General features: G+C 42.7%; 1 protein-coding gene and 1 long non-coding RNA gene across 3 annotated transcripts in view; both read right to left on the bottom strand.

The window, feature by feature from the left end:
* The window catches only part of ZNF385D (zinc finger protein 385D), a 931,118-nt gene that overhangs the window by 624,350 nt on the left and 281,355 nt on the right, over positions 1–25,413 (bottom strand). The window lies entirely within an intron of this gene.
* LOC122687820 lies at positions 1,672–24,301 on the bottom strand. The gene is made up of 3 exons (XR_006339239.1): positions 24,081–24,301; positions 9,951–10,020; positions 1,672–1,897 (listed from the first exon to the last, which is right to left on the bottom strand). It is a non-coding gene; the product is annotated as an uncharacterized LOC122687820 (long non-coding RNA).

Below are 25,413 nucleotides of genomic sequence, written 5' to 3'. Positions count from 1 at the left end.
CACCACTAACCAATCTGTGACTTTAAACAGGTTGCCTTCGTTCTCTCCACTTCAGTTTTCTCATGTACTCTGTGGGAGGATCCAGTGAATTACGTTCTCAGTTCAAGGCTAGGTCCATAATCAAGTTCTCCATGTGATGAGTTGAAGCAGATTCTTTTGGGAATCGCCAACCAATGGGGGGTGGGGGGAGTGCCTAATAAGGAAAATGGCTTGTGAATGAGTACAGTGAGCCCCTTTCAAGCACTTCCTCTAACTAAATGCTTCCCATCAGTTCAGTTCAGTTCAGTCATATGCAAATTGAAATCTCATCCCCCAAATTACCAATGTTGTGTCCTCCTGAAATTGTCATTTAACCCCAGTAGATCCCTGGGTTGGGAAGATCTCCTGGAGGAGGACAAGGCAACCCAGTCCAGTATTCTTGCCTGGAGAATTGCAAGGACGGAGGAGCCTGGTGGGCCATAGTCCGTAGAGTCTTAGAGAACTGGACACGACTGACGCAACCTGGCATGCATGCATGCACACACACTAGGGTGTAGACTGAACTTGGAATATTTAAAAGAAGCCTCAGCTGGTTCCTTAGCTTCCTGTGGCTCAGAGGGTAAAGAGTCTGCCTGCATTGCAGGAGACCTGGGTTCGATCCCTGGGTTGGGAAGATCCCCTGGAGGAGGAAATGGCAACCCACTCCAGTGTTCTTGCCTGGGAAATCCCATGGACAGAGGAACCTGTCAGGCTACAGTCCACGGGGTCGCAAAGAGTCGGAAAAGACTTAGCGACTTCACTTTAAATTTCACTTTCTTTCAGCTGGTTCTAATGTACAGATATGCCTGGGAACCCCACTCCAATTTGTTCTGTGAACAAATGAACAAACACGCACGAAATCTCTCTTTGCCTCAGTTTCTCCATGACATGTGTGGGGCAGAGACAGGTCTAGAATAAGGACTCTGTGTTCAGTTAATAGCACCAGACTGAAAGGCAGAACTAATTGAGTGTCAATAAGGTTTTAGTCACTGACTAGTTCTGCAATTAAGGCAGCTTAATTCCTCCATACTTCAGTTTTCTCCCCTGTAAATAAGGTGTGTAGAACTATAATACTCAGAGGGTTATTAATACAGTATCTATATAGGATAATCCACATAAAATATATAAATACAGAGATGAGCACATGGTTAATCTTCTAAAGAATGGTAGCTATTATTATTATCAACTCTGTTTTTAACTCATAAGCATTTCACACATTAATTATTGAGTTTTGCACTCCCAATTCTGTAGTGATTTATTGACTTCAATACTGGTTTTATAACTAGCCCCTCCCCCAATTCTGATTTTCTCAACTTGGGGTTACAGCATGAACTTTTTACTTTCAGCTTCTCAGAACTTCAGAGAAAACTAATATTATCAAAAATTAACACATCACTCTATGATACTAACTCAGCTCTTTGTACCTACAACCACCTCAAAAAATTCAATTAAAAAAAAAAAGAAATGACACATCAAAAGTTCTTAAGATCAATAAATAAACAACACGCACACTAAGACAGCATACCTTGGACCTTATCAGAAATCTATGGTTCTAAAAAGAAAATAATAAGTATTAAGCACACTCAACATTATGTAGTAGATTATTTTTAAGAATGAAAAAGTAATTGAAAACTAACTGGAAAATAAAAATAGCAACAAAAACATTTAAAATTGTATTCATGCTCTTTTATTCAGAAATAGCATCTGTTCTCTCAAATAACACAGGCCAAATAGTTACCAGGAAAAGAAAGGGAATGACTTTTAAGGGTCAGAAGGCCACTGTGGCTGGTTTGTGAGCTTCTTTCATATGGGAGGCAACAAAGCATCATACTGTGAGGATCAGGGAAGAGACAAAGAGCTGAAGATAAGAACAGGGAACCTGGAGGAGAGAAACAAAGATAAAATAAAAGTGCACAGTCCACCATGCCTCAAAAAGGCATGCATTTCAGTCCATTCTATAAGGGTGGTTCCCCTCACTGAGGCTTTTCTTGTTTTTATCTTCCCTACCCATGCTTTGTCTAGGACACGCTATCATGAAACTTGCAGTTCACATGGTTGAATTGGAACAACGCTGGCAGAGGAGTAGCAGAAGGAGGCCGTGTGGATGGGGGAAAGTGAGAACAGGAGGACCCAGTGTGGCAGCTGAGCCCGGGCAGGAACCACCTGGACTCACTGACTCTCAGGGCCTCCGAGTGGCGGGGCTGACTTACAGACCATATGCTCTAAACTCAAAATCAGGGCAGGAGGAAGCCTCCTCACAATGTTACTATCATGCACTTGTCACTTTTATATTAACATTTGAAAACCCAGCGGCAAAAGACACTAAAAAGGATCACACTGAGAAATGACATCTGATTTCTCCTTTCAAATTAAAGTTTTGCATCAAAACACATTTTCACTGAGAATAAAATGGAGTCATTTTGACAATGTTTCTTCCTTTTGTGTGTTTAGATAAATTACAAAGCTGATTCAGGCCAAAGGCAAATGAAGAGAAGTTGATTGAAATAAACAAAAGACATTCTAAAAATGGTTTGAAAGTTAAGAAATGCATCTTACAGATTTGGTGAATTTCTTTAGTGCTAAATGGGTACAGTGGTATCAACTCTTTGCAACCCACAGACTGTAGGCTACCAGGTCCCTCTGCCCTTGGGATTATTCAGGCAAGAATACTGGAGTGGGTTGCCATGCCCTCCTCCAGGGGATCTTCTGAACCCAGGAATCGAACCTGCATCTCTTGCATTGGCAGATGAGTTCTTTACCACTAGCGCCACCTGGGAAGCCCAAATTTCAGTAGAAATTACTTTATTCCATCTTAGATACCAACATTCTGCAAGTCATATGAATCCATAGTGCTGAAAGGAACAATTTAACAAAAATCCTATGTAAGAACTTGGAAGAACATCATGCAGCTGAGTACATGGAAGGTCCAAGCACTCATCAGAATTGATTAAAGAGATTATTTTCCTAGATCTAGATGCTTAGATTTTTAACAAAGATGTACCAAATTAACCAGTACAGTAAAATCAGGGGTGAAGGTAAGAGCACTCAGGTAAGTGGTTCAGTTCAGTTCAGTTCAGTTCAGTCGCTCAGTCATGTCCAACTCTTTATGACCCCATGGACTGCAGCATTCCAGGCTTCCATGTCCATCACCAATGCCCAGAGTCCACCCAAACCCATGTCCATTGAGTCGGTGATGCCATCTAACCATCTCATTCTCTGTCATCCCCTTCTCCTCCTGCCCTCAATCTTTCCCAGAATCAGGGAACTGAAAGGTCGGGGCATGCCCCGGGAAAGTGCCACAAGGCAAATTCCGGAGGCTGGCTAAACTTCTGGGGACCGACCCCCTGCAGCCTGGCCCAATCAGGTACCGACCAGGAGCCCTCGGACACTGACCGCCACTGTAGCCCGCACTTTCTTCCTTATATGAAAAGACCTGGCTTGGACGCCGGCCCTGGCTATAAAACCCCTCCCCACCCCTCATACCTCGCAGACTCCCTTTGTCTCCTCACTCACCCGCCCCCGGGAGTTCTGCCCGAGAGCGACCGCTCAATAAAGGCCTTTACCACCAGTCCTTAGAGGCGGCTTTTTTCCTCCTGCGGCGTTTTTCTAACAGGAACGAGTCAGCTCTTTGCATCAGGTGGCCAAAGTATTGAGTTTCAGTTTCAGCATCAATCCTTCCAATGAATATTCAGGACTGATTTCCTTTAGGATGGACTGGTTGGATCTCCTTGCAGTCCAAGGGACTCTCAAGAGTCTTCTTCAACACCACAGTTCAAAAGCATCAATTTTTCAGTGCTCAGATTTCTTTATAGTCCAACTCTCACATCATTACATGACTATTGGAAAAACCATAGGCTTGACTAGACGGACTTTTGTTGACAAAGTTGTCTCTGCTTTTTAATATGCTGTCTAGGTTGGTCATAACTTTTCTTCCAAGGAGCAAGCATCTTTTAATTTCATGGCTGCAGTCACCATCTGCAGTGATTTTGGAGCCCAAGATAAGAAAGTCTGCCACTGTTTCCATTGCTTCCCCATCTATTTGCCATGAAGTCATGGGACCGGATGCCATGATTTTAGATCCTATTAGTACACTAGTTAAGCATCTGAGAGTCCAGATGTAACAGGGAAAAAGAAACCTGACTCCACATTAGGCCTATTTCATGAACTTTAACTCTTGGGCTCTATTCCCTGTGCTTAGTCACGCTGGTCCGGCATCTTTTGCAAAATAATATTGCCTATAGCTTGAAATATAGAGGATAGCCTATTCTCAGGGCTTGACCTTTAAAGGTATAACACATTTCCTTTTATGTTGTTGTTGTTGTCTAGTTGCTTGGCTGTGTCCAGCTCTTTGCGACCCCATGGACTTTCGCATGCCAGGCCTCCCTGTCCCTCACCATCTCCCGAAGCTTGCCCCAAGTTCATGTTCAATGCCTTGGTGATGCGATCCAGCCATCTCATCCTCTGATGCCCTCTTCTCCTTCTGTCCTCAATCTTTTCCAGCATCAGGGAATTTTCCAATGAGCTGTCTGTTCAAATCAGATGATCAAAATACTGAAGCATCAGCTTCAGCATCAGTCCCTCCAGTGAATATTTGGGGTTGATCTCCCTTAAGAGTGACTGGTTTGATCTCCTTGCAGTTCAAGAGACTCTCAGGAGTCTTCTCCAGCACCACAATTCAAAGGCATCAGTTCTTCAGCGCTCTGCCTTCTTTACTGTCCAGCTCTCATAACCGTACGTGACCACTGGGAAGACTGCAGCTTTGACTATATGGACCTTGGTCGGCAGAGTAGTGTCTCTGGTCTTCAACACTCTGTCTAGGTTTGTCATCACTTTCATACCAAGAAGCAATCATCTCCTGGTTTCATGGCTGCCCACTGTCTGCAGTGATTCTGAGCCCAAGAAGAGGAGCTCTGTCACTGCTTCCACCTTTTCCCTTCTATCTGCCATGAGTAAGGGGGCTGATGCCATGGTCTTAGTTTTTTAATATTTCATCTTAAGCCGGCTCTTTCACTCTCCTCCTTCACTCTCATCAAGAGGCTCTTTAGTTCCTCTTTGCTTCCTGTCATTAGAGTGGTATCATCTGCATATCTGAGGTTGTTGATGTTTCTCCTGCCTATCTTGATTCCAGCTTGTCATTCATCCAGCATTTTGCCCAGCATTTCTCATGATGTGTTCAGCATATAGATTAAACAGACAGGGTGGCAGCAGACAGCCCTGACACCCCTTTCTGGATCTTGAACCAATCAGTTGTTCCATAATGGGTTCTAAGTGTTGCTTCTTGATTCGCATACAGGTTTCTCAGGAGACAGGTAAGATGGTCTGGTATTTCCATCTCTTTAAGAGCTTTCCACGGCTTGCCATGATCCACACAGCCAAAGGCGTTAGTGTAGTCAATGAAACAGAGATGGATGTTTTTCTGAAATCCCCTAGCTTTCTCTATGATCCAGTGAATGTTGGCAATTTGCTCTCTAGTTCCTCTTCCTTTTCTAAACTCAGCTTGGACACCTGGAAGTTCTTGGTTTGCGTAATGTTGAAGCCTAGCACATAGTGTGACCTTCTTAGCATGGGAGATGAGTGCAATTATCCCATGGTCAGCACATTCTTTGGTATCACCCTTCTTGGGAATTGGGATGAGGACTGACCTTTTCCAGTCCTGTGGCCCCTGCTGGGTCTTCCACATTTGCTGACATGATGAATGAAAAACCTTGATGGCATCATCCTTTAGGGATCTGAATAGTTCTGCTGGCATTTCATTGCATCCACTAGCTTTATTAATAGCAGTGCTTCTTAAGGCCCACTTGACTTTGCACTCCAGAAAGTCTGGTTCTGGGTGACTAACCACCCACCTTTTATATTAAGATAAAAAGTTGTAGAACAGATAATAATAGTCATCTTATTGGAGATTCACAGGAACATCATGACGTGACCTCTGTGGATAGCTACAAGAACGAAGGACTCCCACACCCAGGAGTCTGCAACAACTCACCCTGCCCTCCCTCATCATGCCTGTAAAAGTGCTTCGCTGAAACCCGTTGAGGAGTTCAGTCTCGTCAGGCCCTGTAATAAACGTTCTCTGCCCCAAACGCCAGCATCTAGGTTGGCTTGGCTTCACCATGTGTCAGACACGTGAACTTGTGCTCACTAACACGGAGGCATGGAGTGGTGAGGTAACATTTTCAGTGTCCCGTGGTTTAGCAAAGAAAAGAGCAACGTTAGAGCTACACAACCCAGTCCTGAAACGCTTGCTCTCAGCCCCCACACCAAGCGGCGAGAACCGAGGTGAAATCCAGAATATTTAGTTCTAATCCAAATACTGCAATTGCATATGGTGAGGTCCCGGGGGGGAGAAAAACAGTGTGATCTGTTGAAGACACAGGGAAGCACTGAAATCCTGGGAGGAATATGGATGGACTATGTTTGGTTTTTTTTTTTAAGACTTCACATTTCCCAGATAAGCAGAGGTGATGTTATCTGTCAAAGTTCAGAGTGTCACTCCCCTGGGAGAAACACACCCTGACAGCCTAAGGCAAACTGAAATCTCTACAAGACTAGCATCATGAAAGCTAAGTGATTATACCCAGGAATAACATCCTTGAATAATTTGTGACCAAGCAGAAGTTAAAAACAAAAATTAAGAACATAAAAAAAAAATTTCCCTAAAAAGTTATTTGAGCAGTTTGTATTAGGTTACACCAGGTTACCTTTGATATTTACTTTGATAGAAAGAACTCATGATGAAAAATGCTCTAGCTTAAAACTAGAGTAATAATCAGGATGTAGGGCTGTTGGTCATCCTGGTTCACCTAGAACTTTCATAATTTTAACCCAAAATGCTACATCCTAGGAAACGTTTGAGTCCAAACAAACTGAAATGATTTTCCTAGGGCAGGTAATCCCAGTTTTAAAACTGAAAGTCCTGCTCCCAGAGAACCTAACAGTCCTGGACAAACCAGGCGGTTGGTCATTTTATCACGGTAATACATTAAATTCCTATCATAATTATCATGAATTGAATCTCAAAAAAGGGAATTTACATGGTTAAAATTTATTGACAGAAAGACATTTAAAATGAGGAAGAAAGAAGTCAGTACTGTATTCAGTACTGTACTGAATACAGTGTACTATAAAAACATTGAATATATATCATGAACTTAACACATTGTGCAACAAAAATGAATACATGTTGGAGCTATCAAATGATCTCATAAGTGGTATCACAGAATGCTAATGCACACCATCTATCTTACTGGCATGTTATTTTCAATAATACTATAATTATCATAAATGTTTTCATTCAAAAATAAATCAATAAATATTTTTAAAAGTAGCATGAAATGTGGTAAAAGTGATAATCAGGACAATAAAATATTGCACATTTTAAAGTTTTATTTGATTTTCTTGGCAGAAAGAAAACTATATGATAATAGAATGAACATATCTAGACTAAGTGCAGAGATGTGTTGAATTTACTCTTTGGAATGAGAATATTTCAAGATTCAGGTGTCAAATACTTTTAAACAGATGTTTCATAGGAAAGATTTTTAAATGGTACCACTTAATCATTTTACATTGTTTTTAGGTTACCCAAAAGATTTGCACGTAAAGTCAACACTGCAGATTTACTGATTTATAACACTGCTGCATGTGCAAGAAGAATCACTGAACACTGAGTAATTTAATGTTAGCCACATCTGGGTATCAGTGAACTGTATAGTGAACAGAAAGTGCTCTGGATAAAGTGTGTTACTTATGTCATTTAGCCTGGTCTCCATTAAAAAGCTATCAGGTTCACAACAACTAGCAGAGTAAGAAGAAACACTGGAAGAACAGACAAAACTTCCCAACCCGGTCTTCATCGGGCCAAGGAAGTGCCATTTAAATTCCCATGAGACACAGAACTGTTAGCTTTGTTCCCAGCGCTCATCTAGCAAAATTTCTCTACCTCATTTTTTAAAAGGTATTTGGATTGTTAAGCAAAATGCTGCACTAAAGCCAAGCATAATACCCTTTCAATTAAAGAGAAAAACTGATTACTTATCATTTAAACCCAGAGCATGACCAAACAGGCATAAAAAAGTGGTTTCTGGAAAACAGCATTTTTAAAACAAGTATTAAAAGTGTTTTCCTTGTTTTGAAATACTGCCGGCTAAGCCACGAGTATTTGCTGAAGTCACTGTCTTTGACAAGCTGCACTAAAAGGGAAAACGTGGCAGAAGGAGAGGAGAAAGAAGAGAAGGGGCCGGATCAGCCTAAGGGAGGCATTCCTCCAAACTCCCACCTCACCGAAGGGTCTTCAGTGAAGAAGCAGTACGCCAGGAGTATCTCAATGGGCGTCTGAGCGAAACGAGAGACTGTGGCTCAGTCTAGGATCTACGTGGATCTGCATGGATCAGTCTGATCCACTGATCTATGTGGCTCAGGCTCAGAATGGAGGCAACAACACGAAGGCCGCCTCGCAGTTAAAGGAAGCGGATCCGCACCCAGGAGCTCTGCGGCAGCGGTCAGGAGCCCCAGGCAGTGGAGACAGCAGTATCCCGGCGGCTCAAGGATGGGTGACTAGAGACAGCGACCACAAACTGTTCCAGCGAAAAGGCATGGGAGATCCACGAGAGCAGAAGCAGAAATGAAAGAGTCCGATAAAACGGATCCACTTCCCCAGTCTTTGACACCGAGGAGTAAAAAGATATGCTGCCAGCCCATGTAGGGTGCCCACAAGGACATTCTGGCACGAGCCTCGCCTCCACCTTGAGCATGTAAAACAACGCGTATGAAATTCAGTGGTGTTCAGGGGTTAGAGAAAAGGATTCAGATAAACCCTAGGAACTGAACCAAATGAGGACCACGGAAGTAAAAGGGAATGGATGTAGGAGGAGAAAGTACTCAACTGTTCTTAAGAATAAACGACAGAAGAATGCAGATAATAATCATTTTTCTCCAGAGCAGAGCATGGTTAATCAACCAAAAGACTACATTCTAAAGCATCCTGCAAACTCAGACCACCAAGTGTGGGTCCAATGAGAGTAGTCACTGGAACAAGTCTTCTGTATATGAAGTGATCCAGGAGGAAAAGCAAGAACATCATATCAGATGACACAAGTATTGTGAGAAAGTCACAAACCCTGGGAAGGGAATAGTGGGAAATACTCGAATAAGAAAGAAAAAAAAAAGTAGTACTGCTACAAACATCAGGGTGTATAGAATAGGGAGTTGAATTTCCCTGGATTTCTTAAGCACTACCCAATAGCAAGGGACTTCTCCACTGGCTGAGCAGTAAAGAATCTGCCTGCCAATGCAGATATGGGTTTGATACCTGGGTTGGAAAGATTCCCTGAAGAAGGAAATGACAACCTGCTCCAGTATTCTTGCCTGGGAAATCCCAAGGACAGAGGAGCCTGGTGCGCTACAGTTCATGGGGTCATGAAAGAGTCAGACATGACTTGGCTACTAAACAACAACCAATAGCCTAGTGCTGAACTGGGATGTATAAAGACAACAGGATGACTAATGCACACGAAAGATGTTTTCTCAACTGAATACAAACATCCAAATGAGACAGACTGCATCAGTGGTAGGCTTCTTGAATCACTGGGGAGGCTTTATAAATTATTGGCTACATTCATGATCCCTGGAATCTAACAGCCTTCCTTCGAATCCTTCCTATCTGCCCGCCCTTGGACTTGCTACCCAACTGCTCGTCACCTCAGTTTCTTCATCATTGAAACAGGGATAATGGTAGCACCTGTTCCACATAGTTGTTCTCAAGGACTAAGTGAGATAAGACACATAGATCAGCTGGAATGGAGCCGGGAGCACAATTAACATCAGCAGATGTTAGTAGTGTTGTCATTGTTGTCATTATCATCATAATTTAGAGACGGAAGTGAATCTTATACCACTAAAGCAGGGTTCCAAACACATTTTTATTTACTTACCTGAGAGCTTAATCAATCAAAAGTTTGGTGAAACTAGCCATACATGGGAATTTAATCCTAATTCTTTTGGCTGCAACCGAAAAAGAAATAGTTAATATTGTGACATCAAGAACTTCATATCTTATTAATAAATGATAAGCGTCATTAGATACCAACACGTTAAGCAAATAAATGTATGTCCAAGACTCTAAAGTTAAGTATGTTTCTTAAATGTACCCTGCAGTGACGGATATTATCATTATCGGTTCTATCATAACAACAGTTATAATACATATGATCAGGCATGATCCTATGGATGAAGACTCCAAATTATAATCAAATTATTTTATCTTTCATTTCAACAATGTCTCACAATTTATGTAGAGGTCTATGGAGGTTTTGGGCTCTCACAATGATGCTAACAAAATGATTATAGAAGATCCCTATGCAGAACGTGGAGATGTGCCAGAAATGGACCAAAGAGCAGAGCTATTGCCAAACATAGCCAAAAACCTCCAAGGATGTCAATACAACTGCTGTGAATCATGAATGGAGCTGTCTAAAATGATTAATAACAATACAAGCTTTCTATTTGGCCACAACCCAAGCAACAGAAAGAATATAAGACAGGTAACAAGCAGGCAACTTCCCTGGTGGCTCAGACGGTAAAGCGTCTGCCTGCAATGCGGGAAACCTGTGTTCGAGCCTTGGGTCGGGAAGATCCCCTGGAGAAGGAAATGGCAACCCACCCCAGTACTCTTGCCTGGAAAATCCCATGGATGGAGGAGCCTGGTGGGCTACAGTCCATGGAGTCGCAAAGAGTCGGACACGACTGAACGACTTTACTTTCACTTTTCACTTTGTCAGAGGCAGGTGGAATGCTAACCACAGAAAATGTCACCTTCCTAACACTGGGCCTGATAGCATCACACCCTAGTTTTAACATCCCCAAAAGCTTTTTAACTTGTATATATTAAGTTTAGAACTTCTTATCATGGCATCCATTGTCCTTAGCTACCTGTTTCCAGTCTACCATTCCAGGCAAATTTTCCATCATTCTCCTTTAGTTCAAAAGTCTGTTAGTCACTCAGTCATGTCCAACTCTTTGCAACCCCGTGGACTATATAATGTGCCAGGCTCCTCTGTCCATGGGATTTTCCAGGCAAAAATACTGGAGTGGGTAGCCATTCTCTTCTCCAGAGCATCTTCCCCAGCCAAGCACTGAACCCAGGTCTCCTGCATTGCAGGCATATTCTTTACATCTGAGCCACCAGGGAACCAATCGCCCCCCCTCTGCCCCCTTTATAATTCAAAGTATACCTTGAATCCCAGTCCCATCAGTCAGGCTTAGCATATAACTGTGAATCCCATGAAAGCACAGGCAGTAAGCTGTATGCTTTCATGTGGTTCAACCTAACACACAACATGAAAAGGGGACTTATGCTAATTTTTCTTCAAATCTAAGGTAATTATATTCCAAGATTCATAGGGAGACTAAATAGACTACTAAATGACTTTGGCTTTAAAAAGCATTTACTAGAGTATACTGTTTCAGGAATTGAGCTTTTGCTGGATATATTCCATTGGCTCCTCCAGTTCCCTCCAAGTTTCCCACTCTTTTCTGAGACTGGGAGACTAATTCACACTGATCACATCAGCTGGCTTCCTTGTCCTTGGGCTCTTCACTGTATCTAGCCTCTGGGGGTTCCTGGTAGGAGACCAGAATATCATTTTAGGGGCTCAACACGCATGTTATGAGAGTACTGAAAAGGAGATGTCCACTGAATTCAGACTTATAAATGAGAAGCCATAACCTTTGTGGGAAGGTTGAAGAAACAGGATATTCAGCTGGGAAAATTAACATTTCCTTGAGGTTAAAATGTCTGTCTTCCAATACTGAAGAATTCCTTGTGGGAAACAAAATATAGTCTTTGCTGGCAGAACTAAAAGCAGTAAATATAAACTTTCAGCTGTATTTCAGTTTCTTATAGAAATATGTTTAAATAGGAGAAACATGACTCCATGTCTCCCACATTTGCTGGTGTTAAGTAGAGGTTAGATCACCACCTCTCAGAGGTACTAGCAAAAGATTTATTGGATTGGGTAAAAATACTGAACAAGAATTGGCCTTAGATACTTCCAGTTTGCGCATTCTATAAGGAACCCCACTGGCTGGACCCAAACTCATATTTCACTGTTTGAGGGTCATGAGACTGTGGACAATTTACTTCGCTAAAAACCTCGGGCTTCCCCAGCGGTTCAGTGGGAAATAATCCGCCTGCCAATGCAGGCAATGTGGTTTCTATCCCTGGGTTAGCAAGATACCCTGCAGAAGGCAATGACAACCTATTCCAGTATTCTTGCCTGGGAAACCCCACGGACCCTGGCAGGCTACAGCCCATGTGACCACAAAAAGTGCTGGACACAACTCGGCGACTAAACAACACAACAACTGCAAACCTCAGTTCTCTGTCTGAGGATGGGCCATCCGTTTTAGAGCTGCTGAATTAAATGGTTAGTGTCCACAGGGTACTTACTGTCTCCCATGCTATCTATGTTAAAAATTTGTCATTATTATTAACCTGCGGTCATCATGAGTGTCTTTCTTTGCAATACAGTAAGGTTGTTATCTAGTCATGATAGAGTTTTTAAAAAAGTTTTTCTTTGTGTTACTAAAATAGAGTTAGTTGAGGGTCTTAAATTATTGTTCTACAGAAAAGAGACTATAAAGGTTTATGTAATCCTTTCATAACAAGCTATTTCCTTGAGCGTGAGTCATTCGGGTCCAATTCTTAATACTGCTATGAAACCCCAGTGATGTGTTAATATTTCTCTGCTGGAAAAGCCCATAAAGAGGCATAGTTTGTCTTCCAGAACTTCACTCTTGTAAAGAATCAAAAGTCTAAATCTTTTCACTAAAAAAAGACATTGTCCAGAAGTCAATATATGCATCCTTAGAAGTTACTATAAAGACCCAATTTAAGAAGGAACATCCAGACATCTGTATAGCTTCAGAATGAAAATGAACTCTCCTGTCTCAGACTTGACTTGTCTGAGTCTATGAAAGATCACAGACTTGGGTCAAACACTATTTTTTTTTAAAACACCACATCATGCAAGAGATGTGAGCTTGCAATCATCAAATCAAGGAACTAAATTAAAATCCTGATTCTCACAACTGGGTTGGCTGTGGTTCTCCAGTTTCCTAACTCTATTAACATGCTGTAGTCCGCAGTGTCCCAGAGCAGAACAAGGCTTCAAACCAAGGAGTCCACTGTGGCTGACTACCATTCAGAGAACAGAAGTCACTGCCATTCATTTTAGAAGGGACAAAGCAGAAAGCTTTTTGGGTTATACATTCCAAATGCATACTAGGAGCAGGAAGTATTTGGGAACTCTATAACTTCCTCTCAATTTTGCTATGAACCTATAGTTGCTCTAATAAAAATAGTCTTTAAAAATATAAAACACAGAGGCATTGGCCAACTGTGAGGAATGAGAGTCAGAGAGGAATTGAACTAGTCCTTGTGATGATGGAAAGAGATGCTGAGTGTGGAAAGCTCCTTGTCATGATTTACTGTAAAGGGGATTAGAATTGTGATGCCAAATTGGGCGGGGGGTGGGGGAGAGGGGAGTTGAGAGGGAAGGAAAGAAATACTAGGAAAGAATCAGTTCTAATGAGATGGATGAAACTGGAGCCCATTATACAGAGTGAAGTAAGCCAGAAAGATAAAGACCAATACAGTATACTAACGCATATATATGGAATTTAGAAAGATGGTAACGATAACCCTATATGCAAAACAGAAAAAGAGACACAGATGTACAGAACAGACTTTTGGATTCTGTGGGAGAAGGCGAGGGTGGGATGTTTCGAGAGAACAGCATTGAAACATGTACATTATCTAGGGTGAAACAGATCACCAGCCCAGGTTGGATGCATGAGACAAGCGCTCGGGCCTGGTGCACTGGGAAGACCCAGAGGGATCGGGTGGAAAGGGAGGTGGGAGGGGGGATCGGGACAGGAAATACATGTAAATCCATGGCTGATTCATGTCAATGTATGACAAAAACCACTACAATATTGTAAAGTAATTAGCCTCCAACTAATAAAAATAAATGGAAAAAATAAATAAAATGAAGGCTTCACTTTTTTTAAAAAAAAAGAAATACTAGGAAAGAGACTGTTGGTTTTGTGTGATTTAATACATTGTATAGACACACACACACACACACACCTCTTTTAGTAGAGAAAAAGGAGATAATTAAAGGAGAGAGATTATTGAGAAATGGGGATGGAGATGCAATTCAGAACACAGAACCAAATGTCATCTTCCCCGGTTTTTGGAACACTTCCACTGTCACCCTGGGAAGAGAATGCAACAAGCTTCTACCTCCTTTTCAATTTTCACTCCATTTCTAGCTGCTGCAAAATTATTCAGAGATTCAGAGATGAACTCTTCGAAAAACTTCTCATTCAGACGCCAGCACACAGTGTGGGAAGTTCTCCACACGTTTCATTATCATTTCTATTGCTGAGGTGAGGTGATATTTAAAAATGATTTTTACATAGAAACTGCTGTAATCACTTTTGAGAATTATTCAGAGTATCCTGCTTCTCCATTTCCCCCTACCCTTGTATCTTGGTTCCCAGAACTTTCCCTCAAGCCAGTGAAGCCTGGAGACACTGAAGTCATACCCAGGCTGTCTGCATGTGGCCACTTGAGACCCCAACTGCTTTTGAGAAATGACACTCAAATCTCTTTGCCATTAATCAGAGATAGAATTATCACTGAGATCTAAACAAATTTCTCTATCTCTGAGCCCCAGGTGAAGAGTTGGAGACTGTTCATATCAACTGCCTCCAGGGAAGAAAAATAATGAGGAAGGCAATCTGAATGACTGAACATTACTGAACAAGCACTTGTTAGGATAATAATTGTCAGCCTTGGCAGATTCAACTGGGAGGAAAATTGATGATAGTAGCTCAGCACAACTGTTCCAACCAAACCGACAGTGGGGCGGGCAGCAGGGGACCTGCTAAGTGGAATAAACAAATGGCCACCAAGAGGAAAAAGTCAAAGGAAAATATCCACTTGGGTTGCAACTCAAAGCACCAACACACATTTTTGCAGACCAGATAAAACTTTTCTAAAACTGCTCACTTTTGCTGCCATTTCATTAACCATATATTTTCAGGACTACTTTTCCTATCTTTGTGTTCTAGAATAATCCATTGAGATACTCTCTAAAAAAAAAAGAATGCCTTGACAGTCCGTTACTACATATGTTCATATAAAAAGGATGCTGTGGATTGAATCAAATTCCTTTTAAGGTAGTTTGCTGGCATTTAATCAACATGGACGACCCCAGCCATTTCCCCCTACCTTTCCATCTGCATTGCTCAGAGAACTACCAAGGAAGGAAAGCAATTTCCTGCTCTTCTTCCAGTGACGCTTTCTTCTCTCATTTTCATTCACATAAGCAATGGCAAATACCTTGAGATTTACTGAATTAGTTACTTTTAATACTGAAGAAATCCATCATCTGTTGATTAATTCATTCAAGACAAGTTATATTCCACTTGTTATGGGTAGAGTTGAGTTGTCCTCAAGTCAGAATTTTATTTGGAGCAGTTGTAAAAGAGTCAATAACAGGTACTTTTCTAAATTAAATTTTACTGGGATAAGTAATTTATTTTATGGAAAAGTTTTAAGGCTTATCTCATAAAAACAAAGGAAATGTTGAACTAAGGAAAATTTTACAATAGATGATATTATATGAGATCCAACAGGTAATTGGGAAATATAAGTACATATTAGATTATAAAACTTTGGGGGGATAAGAACAATTACTAAAATTCATATTAATTCTCATGAAAACAAAATTAAAGAATTTGAAGTATAAGTTATAACTGGGCTACAATTAACAGTTCACCTGATTTCTCTATGCCATTAGTAAGACTTCTGACTTTTGATTAAATCATTAGATAGATATAAGCCACATAATTTTTCCAAGTAACTAAGCAAATTTTAATGACAAATTCTCGGGTCAAATCTAATTCTAAAATTCTATTATTCTATTGAATATTATATATTTAATAAACTATGTCTATATAAAATCCAGAAATTCTATTAGTTCATTACAATGTAATATAATATAGTATAATATAACATACATTTATATAAACTACATAAAAACAACCCAAACTTGTGAGCATTTCTCCAACTCTTTGCAACCCCATGGACTATACAGTCCATGGAATTCTCCAGGCCACAATATGGAAGTGGGTAGCCTTTCCCTTCTCCAAGGGATCTCCAGGGGATGAAACCCAGGTCTCCCACATTGCAGGCAGATTCTTTACCAGCTGAGCCACAAGGAAAGCCAAAGAATACTGGAGTGGGTAAGCCATCCCTTCTCCAGCATATCTTCCTGACCCAGGAATCACACCAGAGTCTCCTACATTGCAGGTGGATTCTTTACCAACTGAGCTATCAGCGAAGCCCATCATGTAATACACTGTTATATTAACCACACAAAAACAACCCAAAATGGTGACTATTTCCTCCTTTCACAGCGTATCCAGTTTTCTGACTCCAATAAAGAGAGATAAAATACACGAGTTGTGAGTTTAGGAGCTCTCCATTACAGACTATGGCAAAGAGCACAAGCTGAAATTCCATCTAGGGCCCGTACATGAGAACGTAAGTAGGGGAAATACATCCCAGGTAGAATTGGTCTGAGTTTTGGGAACCATGGTACACTGCAAGGTACCTGCCCTCTGGAGGCCATCCAGATTAGAATGAAGTTTAAAAAATTCTGGCCAAAACAAAACAATCAAATGCTCACATCTACAGACCAAATTTAGCCAGTGCATTTTGAAAGTCTTAATTCAAATTCCTGTTCTACAGCATGTCACGTTTTGCCATGATAATGCTGTGTACAAAACCAAAGAAAACTCAGTGGACTGAATGAATAAAGATGATATGGGAGACTCCCCTGACATTCCAGTAGTGAAGAATCTACCTTGCAATGCAGGGGATGTGGGTTCAATCCCTGGTTGGGGAACTAAGATCCCACACGCAATGTGGCAACTAAACCCATGCAATTACTGAGCCTGCGTGCTGTGACGAGAGAGTCCACCTGCTGCAACTAGGGCATCTGCCTGCTGCAACGAGGGCATCTGAGGGCTACAACGAAAGATCCTGCGAGCCGCAACTAAGACCTGACTCAGCCAAATAACTCAATGAATAAACATTTTTTAAAAAGAAGATGTGATATATACATACAATTGGAATATTATCCAGCTGGTGAAAAGAATGAAATAAGGCCAGCTGCCATAACATGGATGGACCTAGAGATTATCATACAAAGTGAAGCAAGCAAAGACAAACATCATATGATATTGCTGATATGTGGATCTGAAAAAATGAAAGAAAACAATGTATATACAAATCAGAAACAGACCCACTGACATAGAAAACACATCAAAGGGGAGGCAGTGGAGGAAAAATTAGGAGTTTGGGACACTGCTATATATAAAATAGATAAACAACAAGGACTTATATTTTGGAGTAACCTATAAGGGAAAAGGATCTGAAAAAGGATAGATAGATTATACATATAGCTAGATTGATAGACATAACTGACTCACTTTGCTTATACCTGCAACTAACACAACATTCTAAATCAACTACACAACACACACATACACACACACACACACACACACACACACACACACAAGCTCAGGGGGTACAATAGCTGTCATTTCCTTCTCAAGCTCACGTTTGAATAGATGGGAATCAGCTCATCTCAGTGGGTTGGCTGGGCTCATCTACAGCTTGCAGGCTCCATTCAGACCAGCTCCACGGGTCTCCTGGTGGGACCCAGGCAGAGTGGGAAACAGCCACTCAGGACAGAAAGACAAACGAGTAAGGTTGCTCTACTCACCATGAAGCTGAGGCAGAGATGGGAAGTAAAACACAGAGCAATGATGCACTGAATCCAATAATTTAGCCAACCACCTCTGAGAATTTGGTGTGTGATGCTGGGCAAGGTATTTGCGGTGACATCTCAGGCTCTAGACATTTACAGTGTGTGTGTGCCTGCATGCAGGCTAAGCTGCTTCAGTCGTGTCCGACTCCTGGCAACCCTATCGACTGTAGCCCAGCAGGCTCCTCTGTCCATGGGATTCTCCAGGTAAGAACACTGGAGTGGGTTGCCTTGCCCTCCTCCAGGGGATCTTCCTGACCCAGGGATTGAACCTGAGTCTCTCATGTCTGCTGCATTAGCAGGCAAGTCCTTTACCCTTAGCACCACCTGGGAAGTCCCAGAGATACACAGACCTGGCTGAATTCCAGCCAAGCCATTCATCAGCTGCATGACACTAGGCGGGTTCATTAAATTCTCTCAACTGAAGCTCATTCTTTCTTTTTTAAACTCGAGTTACAAATTTCATTTTACCCAACATGTCAAAAACAGTATCATTTCAACATGGAATCTTTATAAAATAGTCATAAAATGTCTTACTTTTTTTTGGTGCCAAGACTTTGAAATCCAGTGTGTATTTCATACTTAAAATGGCTTGGTTGGTTGGTTGTTTTGGCCACACGGCATGGCATGAGGGATCGTAATCCAACCAGGGATCCAAACTGGGCCTCCTGCAGTAAGTGTGGCGTCTCAACCACTGAACCACCAGGGATGTCCCCCGGTGTTTAGCATTTAAAGACATGTTCTTCCCACCTACTGCTTATGAGATAGGATTAATACCTATCTCACAGTTTCTATGCAGTAAATCACATAATCAAGTGACCAGCATTGTTCCTGGGACACAGCAAACCATTCAAAATGATATGTTAGACCACATCATCAACTGCTTTGGAAAAGGACTTGGAATAGGAAAATCAGTATTTTGTTTTTATTATATCAACTAATACTACCATCTCATTCAGTTCAGTTCAGTTCAGTCACTCAGTCGTGTCCGACTCTTTGCGACCCCATGAATCGCAGCACGCCAGGCCTCCTTGTCCATCACCAACTCCCGGAGTTGACTCAAACTCATGTCCATCAAGTCGGTGATGCCAACCAACCATCTCATCCTTTGTCATCCCCTTCTCCTCCTGCCCCCAGTCCCCCCCAGCATCAGTGTCTTTTCCAATAAGTCAACTCTTCGCATGAGGTGGCCAAAGTATTGGAGTTTCAGCTTCAGCATCAGTCCTCCCAATGAACACCCAAGACTGATCTCCTTTAGGATGGACGGGTTGGATCTCCTTGCAGTCCAAGGGACTCTCAAGAGTCTTCTCCAACACCACAGTTCAAAAGCATCAATTCTTCGGTGCTCAGCTTTCTTCACAGTCCAACTCTCACATCCATACATGACCACTGGAAAAACCATAGCCTTGACTAGACAGACCTTTGTTGGCAAAGTAATGTCTCTGCTTTTTAATATGCTATCTAGGTTGGTCATAACTTTGCTTCCAAGGAGTAAGCATCTTTTAATTTCATGGCTGCAGTCACCATCTGCAGTGATTTTGGAGCCCCCCAAAATAAACTGACACTGTTTCCACTGTTTCCCCATCTATTTCCCATGAAGTGATGGGACCAGATGCCACGATCTTAGTTTTCTGAATGTTGAGCTTTAAGCCAACTTTTTCACTCTCCTCTTTCACTTTCATTACTTAAAAGCAAATGCAAATTGCTCCAAAGCATTTTTTAAACCCAATTTACCTTATCGAATCGCCACAGCCTGGAAACACCAGATTGGCAAATCATTATATCAGCTGAAATTAAGACTGGTGGAACAAAAAATGCATTAACCTCACGGTTTCCCTCTGCCAAGCCTGGCATTTTGGCCATATTCTTGTTTATTCCACTCAAACAGTATAATTGAAAATGAATGAAAAGGCGAAGGAAGGTAGGAAGAGAGGGAAGGCAGGGGAGGGGAGGAGACCAAGCTAAAATCAACCGTGGATTATGCAGGACCCTTAGACAGCACCACAGGGGCTGACGGAGTCGGAACAGAACTGTACTTTGGTTGAAAGACAGCTGCTTTCTTACATTCCTGTAATCCATGTTTTGAGAATTCAACCTATGGCGCCGTATCATCCACTTTCTCGTCAGTCAAGACAAACTGTATTAGACTGCACACTTTTCATTTCAAAAAGAGACAAGAGTCCATGAGGCTTAACTGAAGGATAAGAAATGGGTGGAGAACTGATACAGGCTCCTTTCAAGCAGCTGCCTTGGATTATCAACAGTCCCCTGTGACCTGAGCCCTCAGGACTCAAGACTCAGGCAGCAACTCTCCTGAACTCCTGACCTGGCAGAACGGTTTGGCTCCCTCCCCTCCACACGACCTACGGCGGTCTCCTGTCCGGGTGGGATGATGGATGTGCCAGGCAGTGAGGCTGTGGTCCCACCCCTGACGGGCCGGGGCACCCGAGGCAGAGAGCTTCTGGGGGAAGCAGGTGAGCGCTGCCATAGTATCTCAGGCCTGCACGCTCGTCCGAGAGTTCTCATCATGAAACAATTTGAGTGACGACACACGGCAAATGGGACTGTTCCATGTGTTTTCTTTACATTTCTAAACACTTTGTTTTAAAATATTTCATTGCAGACCTTCACATCTATGGTATGTTTTATGAACTTCCGAAAGCCAGCCTGAAATCGTAACCTTCATGCCTCCTTTCCTTTGTGCGTTGGGTTGAGGCCCTGTGGGTTGCCTGGTGACTGTTGCCAGGCGACCACTGGACCACTGCCCACCTCCAGGGCAGGAAGTTCGGTGTCTCCCCTGAAGGCCAGCCCTTGCCTTAGAACATCTCTTTCAGGGATGCGGATCTGCAGGAATATCGTTGAGCCCACAGGAGTTTCAGCTTAATCGCTCCTAAACCTCCTGCTAGCTCTAATTCAAGGAGAAGGAAAAGAACACCCATGTAACCCCTCACCGAGGGGACAGGCAAGCTGCCAGGACGTCACTCGCTGCCGTGGCTCAGGAGCGAACGCCTCAGAAGTCAGTCTCCAAGCGCGCTCTGCGCTCCTCGGAGGTGACCGCCCTGCCAGCCAGCACTGAACGTTCATGAACAACAACAGAACGTCTCACTTACGTAACAGGAGTGCGTGTGCGTGCGTGTGCGTGTGCGTGCGTGCATGCGTGTGCGTAAGAGAAGGGGAAAGGCGGGAGGAAGGGAAGGACAGAGGGAGATGAGACACACACGGGGTGTGTAGGTGCGAGTGGGGCTGTGAGCAGGAACCAGGGGCTGAGGGCTGTTTGTTTTCTAAAAAGAAAGAGAAAGTGAGAGTTGCTCAGTCAAGTCCGACTCTTTGTGACCCCGTGGACTATACAGTCCAGGGAATTCTCCAGGCCAGAACACTGGAGTGGGTCGCGAGTGGGTCGCCTCTCCCTCCTCCAGGGGATCTTCCCCACCCAGGGATCGAACGCAGGTCTCCTGCATTGCAGGTGGATTCTTTACCAGCTGAGCCACCAAAAAGAAGCGCTTTTTTTCTGAACATGGGCATTAACCTGCCGTAGGTGCTGGGAAGACTTTCCTCCATCAAACAAGGCACTGAAGTAAGAGAAAGGTCATGGCGTCCCTTTCTTGCGCAAAGCCAGAGAAATGTCCTTTGTGGGAGGGCTGTGGGGGCGGGCTGGGCAAGAACCATTTGCTAGCCTTTTCTCGGGGATGTCAGTTCAGAGATGGTTTTGCACAGAGCTGACAATCTGGGGCTGCAGCCCCTAAAAACCACTGATCAGTTTCTGGGAAGGTCTTTTGCTCTTCCAACAGGAATGGGGACTCCATTTGGAGACCATTTATAAATTCTCAAGATCATAGATGTTGTAAATGTTGTTCATTCACTGCTATATCCCTGGCCACAAACACCCATAATAAGTGTTCAACAAATATTTATTGGAAAAGTGAATGATACTGACTAAATTCAAAGAGAACTTCACTCTATTATTAACATATACTCTATATTCCATAACTAAGTAAATAGAGTGATATTATTGAGGGGGAAAGGGTAGGCAAGCCTTTTACTAAAGGGAAAATTAAACCATTACTTGATCAATAAGTTTTAATTTTGTAAATTGTATTTCCTCTCAGACAGAGAAAATGCACAGTGATATGCTGCATGCTCTAGAAAATTCTAAGAAATTTCATGTTTTAGCTTCATTTATATTTTGAAAACTTATTTGAACAAAGAATTTCACTTTCATTTGAAACATTTTAACATCCAGGGAAACTACTGATCTTAGAGCATGATGAAATAAAGTTTGGAATATTTAAACTAAAGGTAGATACATAACATAACACAGTAGATTAGTATTTGGTTAGTACTGTTCAATCAGAAAATAAGAGAAAATCTAGTAAGAAAAGCTATCCACTTGAGAAAGTTTACAAAAAGACTGACTATTAATTAAAGAAGAGCATTTTGAGGTCCACTTCTAATTGCTTCATTATTTTGGCTCCTACAATACAGAAAAAGCTATCAAAAGAAATTTAACATTGATAACAAACTTCACTTCATACCATATTAGAATTAAGTAGTGATATATTTATTAAATAGTTTTATATAAATTTATATGAACTAAAATCATGGGTATTTAATGGCTTTATTGATTTCCATTCAATGAGTGCAGTATTAATGTGGCTAAGGCTTGGGTAATGGGAAAAGTTAGTTTAATAATTTGATAGTTGTAAAGAATGGTTTCTCAAAATAATTGAACCTATTTTATTTTCTATTGAAGTGTAGTTGATTTACAATATTATGCTAGTTTCTGATGTACAACCAAGTGATCCAGCTATACATAGAGTCTTTTCATGGTCTTTTCCATCATGGTTTATTATAGGATATTAAATACAGTTCTTTGTGCTGTTTTCTGAAATTTCTTCAAGGAGACCACGGTGTCTGAAAACATTCCAGCCGTGAGCATAAACTATAGAGAATGGCAGTCATTTCTGTATTAACTGAATGATGTCATGAGGTCAGAGCCTCGGGTTACCCTTCACCCTTTATTTCTCTCCAGTACAAACCTCAGTCTGACCACTCAACCTGCTGTCATGATCCCACTGATTCTGAGACACTGTCATCTCTGTAGCCTGCAGCCATCTTCCAGCTGGGAGTCCTGCTAGACCTCCTACCCAGCTAGAGTTCATTCTCCAAAGAGAAGCTAGAGTCTGGTTTCAATACACATGAAACCAGGGTCTCCAATCCCTGGTCCACAGACTGGAGCTGGTCTGTCGCCAGTTAGGAAGGGGAGGCGCAGCAGGCGGTGGGTGAGTGAGTGACGTTTCATCCGAGCTGACAGCTGCTCCCGTTGCTCACGTACCACCCGAGCTCCATCCGTCAGATCGGGGGGGCCCTGGACTCTCAGAGGGGCACAAACCCTACCATGAAGTCTGCATGCAAGAGACCTGGGTCGTGCACACTTAAGGGAATCATCCTGAAAGCATCCCGCCTCCACCTCCTGGTCCATGGAAAAATGGCCTCCCATGAAACTGGTCCCTGGGGCCAAAAAGGTTGGGGACCGCTGCATTAGGCCACATCATTCTCTTGTTCTCAAGTCTCCCTTGGCTTATATAGTGTGTGTGCTAAGTTGCTTCTGTCGTGTCTGACTCTTTGTAACCCAATGGACATAAAGAATAAATTTATAGTTACCAAAGAGGGAAGGGGGCAGAGGAGGGATAAATTAAGAGCTTGGGATTAGGAGATACACTTCAGTTCAGTTCAGTTGTGTCCGACTCTTTGTGAGTCCATAAACCGCAGCATGCCAGGCCTCCCTGTCCATCACCAACACCTGGAGTTTACCCAAACTCATGTCCGTTGAGTCAGTGATGCAAACCATTATATATAAAACAGATAATCAACAAGGTCCTACTGGATAGCACAAAGAACTGTATTTAATATCCTATAATAAACCATGATGGAAAAGACCATGAAAAGACTCTATGTATAGCTGGATCACTTGGTTGTACATCAGAAACTAGCATAATATTGTAAATCAACTACACTTCAATAGAAAATAAGAAAATAGGTTCAATTATAAGGGGCCCGATTTGCGGTGAAAATTTTGAAAATAAAGTATACATTTACTTTAACATATTTAACGTCATGGTGGTTTTAAAAGATGTCTACAAGCTCTCCGTTACTCACCTGCCTCCCACCCCAAAGCACAGTCCGTCCCCCCTGCCCCTAACGTGCTGTGTGCGACCCGCAAGACCAGGTCCCTGGAAACCCTGCAGCTCCTCCGGCTCCTCGCAGCTGCCACATGGCGAGATCACAAGGGGCGCTTCGGGGGCGTCCATGTGCAAGTAAGCGCGGCCGCCAGCCAACAGTCAGAGCGGGTCCTCCAGCCCTGGTCGAGCCTGTCAGTGACTGCCCTCCATTTATCATCACTCCTTTCCCGTTGTCATGATGCTATTAATAGCCTCCACGCTGTCCCTGAATGTCTCAGCACCAAGCCAGGGAGGAACCCTGAACCAGGATCACCCAACTAAGCCACTCCCACGACCCACACAAAATGACATAAGAAGATGACTTTATTTATCCACAGTTTGGGGGTGACTTCTTACCCAACAGTGTATAACTAACACAGACATATACCTGTTTTTTCACTAAAAGATGGTATTCTTGAAGCAGTTACTGATACGCAGTTATGGATAATTTATTTAACCTCTCTGAACCTCCATTTTTTCGCCTACATAATGAGAATGATATTATCTCCCACACTAATTTACTGTGAAGATTAAACAGTCCATCATATGTCCACAATGATGTAAATTTTACATCATATGTCCACAATGATTAAAAAAAAAAAAACCTGCATCATATGTACATTCTTTCTACTTCTAGGTAAAAAGGGTATAATATTTGGAAAGCCCACTAAAGCCCATGAACATTTATACAGTCCCTCAAAGTGGTCAGACTGAAAATAGTAGTGGAAGGATCATGTATCTGTAGGCAAGTCTATGTTCAGATGCCCTTTCAAGGCTGAAGGAACTGTGTCCAGCTGCTGGGCCAGCCACCGCCAACAGCCCTGAGCTCGACCTTCTCCTGGGATTAGGCTCAGCTGAAGAAAACTGCCCTCCCTGACCCCACACCCCCTTTCTGGGGCAGCCAGCATCATGTTTCGCTTAGATGTCCAGCTCCCTGACTCCAGATCAGGACACTTCTGAAGAGCGTCCCAGCTCCCACGCGCCCCACAGGAGGCTGAGGCCTTGGCTGTGACTGCAAAACCACCCAGCGTTTCCTCTGCCCAAGAGTTAGCCATCCTCAGGGCAGGCCCCAAGAAGCCTCCTGTAACCAAATCTCCAGCCCAGAATGGGTTTCCTGGGGACCCCAGCTGTGACACGTTAGAGCACAGTGCACCTCCCCGGTGCCCCACTCTGCACTCATCCCAGGGGGCTCTGGGGGTCTGAGCCCAGTTGTGGGTCTGGACGGAGAGAGGGCTGGTGAGGACACTCAGCACCGAGTCTTACGGGAGGTC

This window comes from Cervus elaphus, chromosome 32 (assembly GCF_910594005.1).
Source record: "Cervus elaphus chromosome 32, mCerEla1.1, whole genome shotgun sequence".
Classification (NCBI taxonomy): Eukaryota; Metazoa; Chordata; class Mammalia; order Artiodactyla; family Cervidae; genus Cervus; species Cervus elaphus.
The sequence above is the reverse complement of the archived record's forward strand: the minus strand, read 5'-3'. Positions and strand labels throughout refer to the sequence as shown.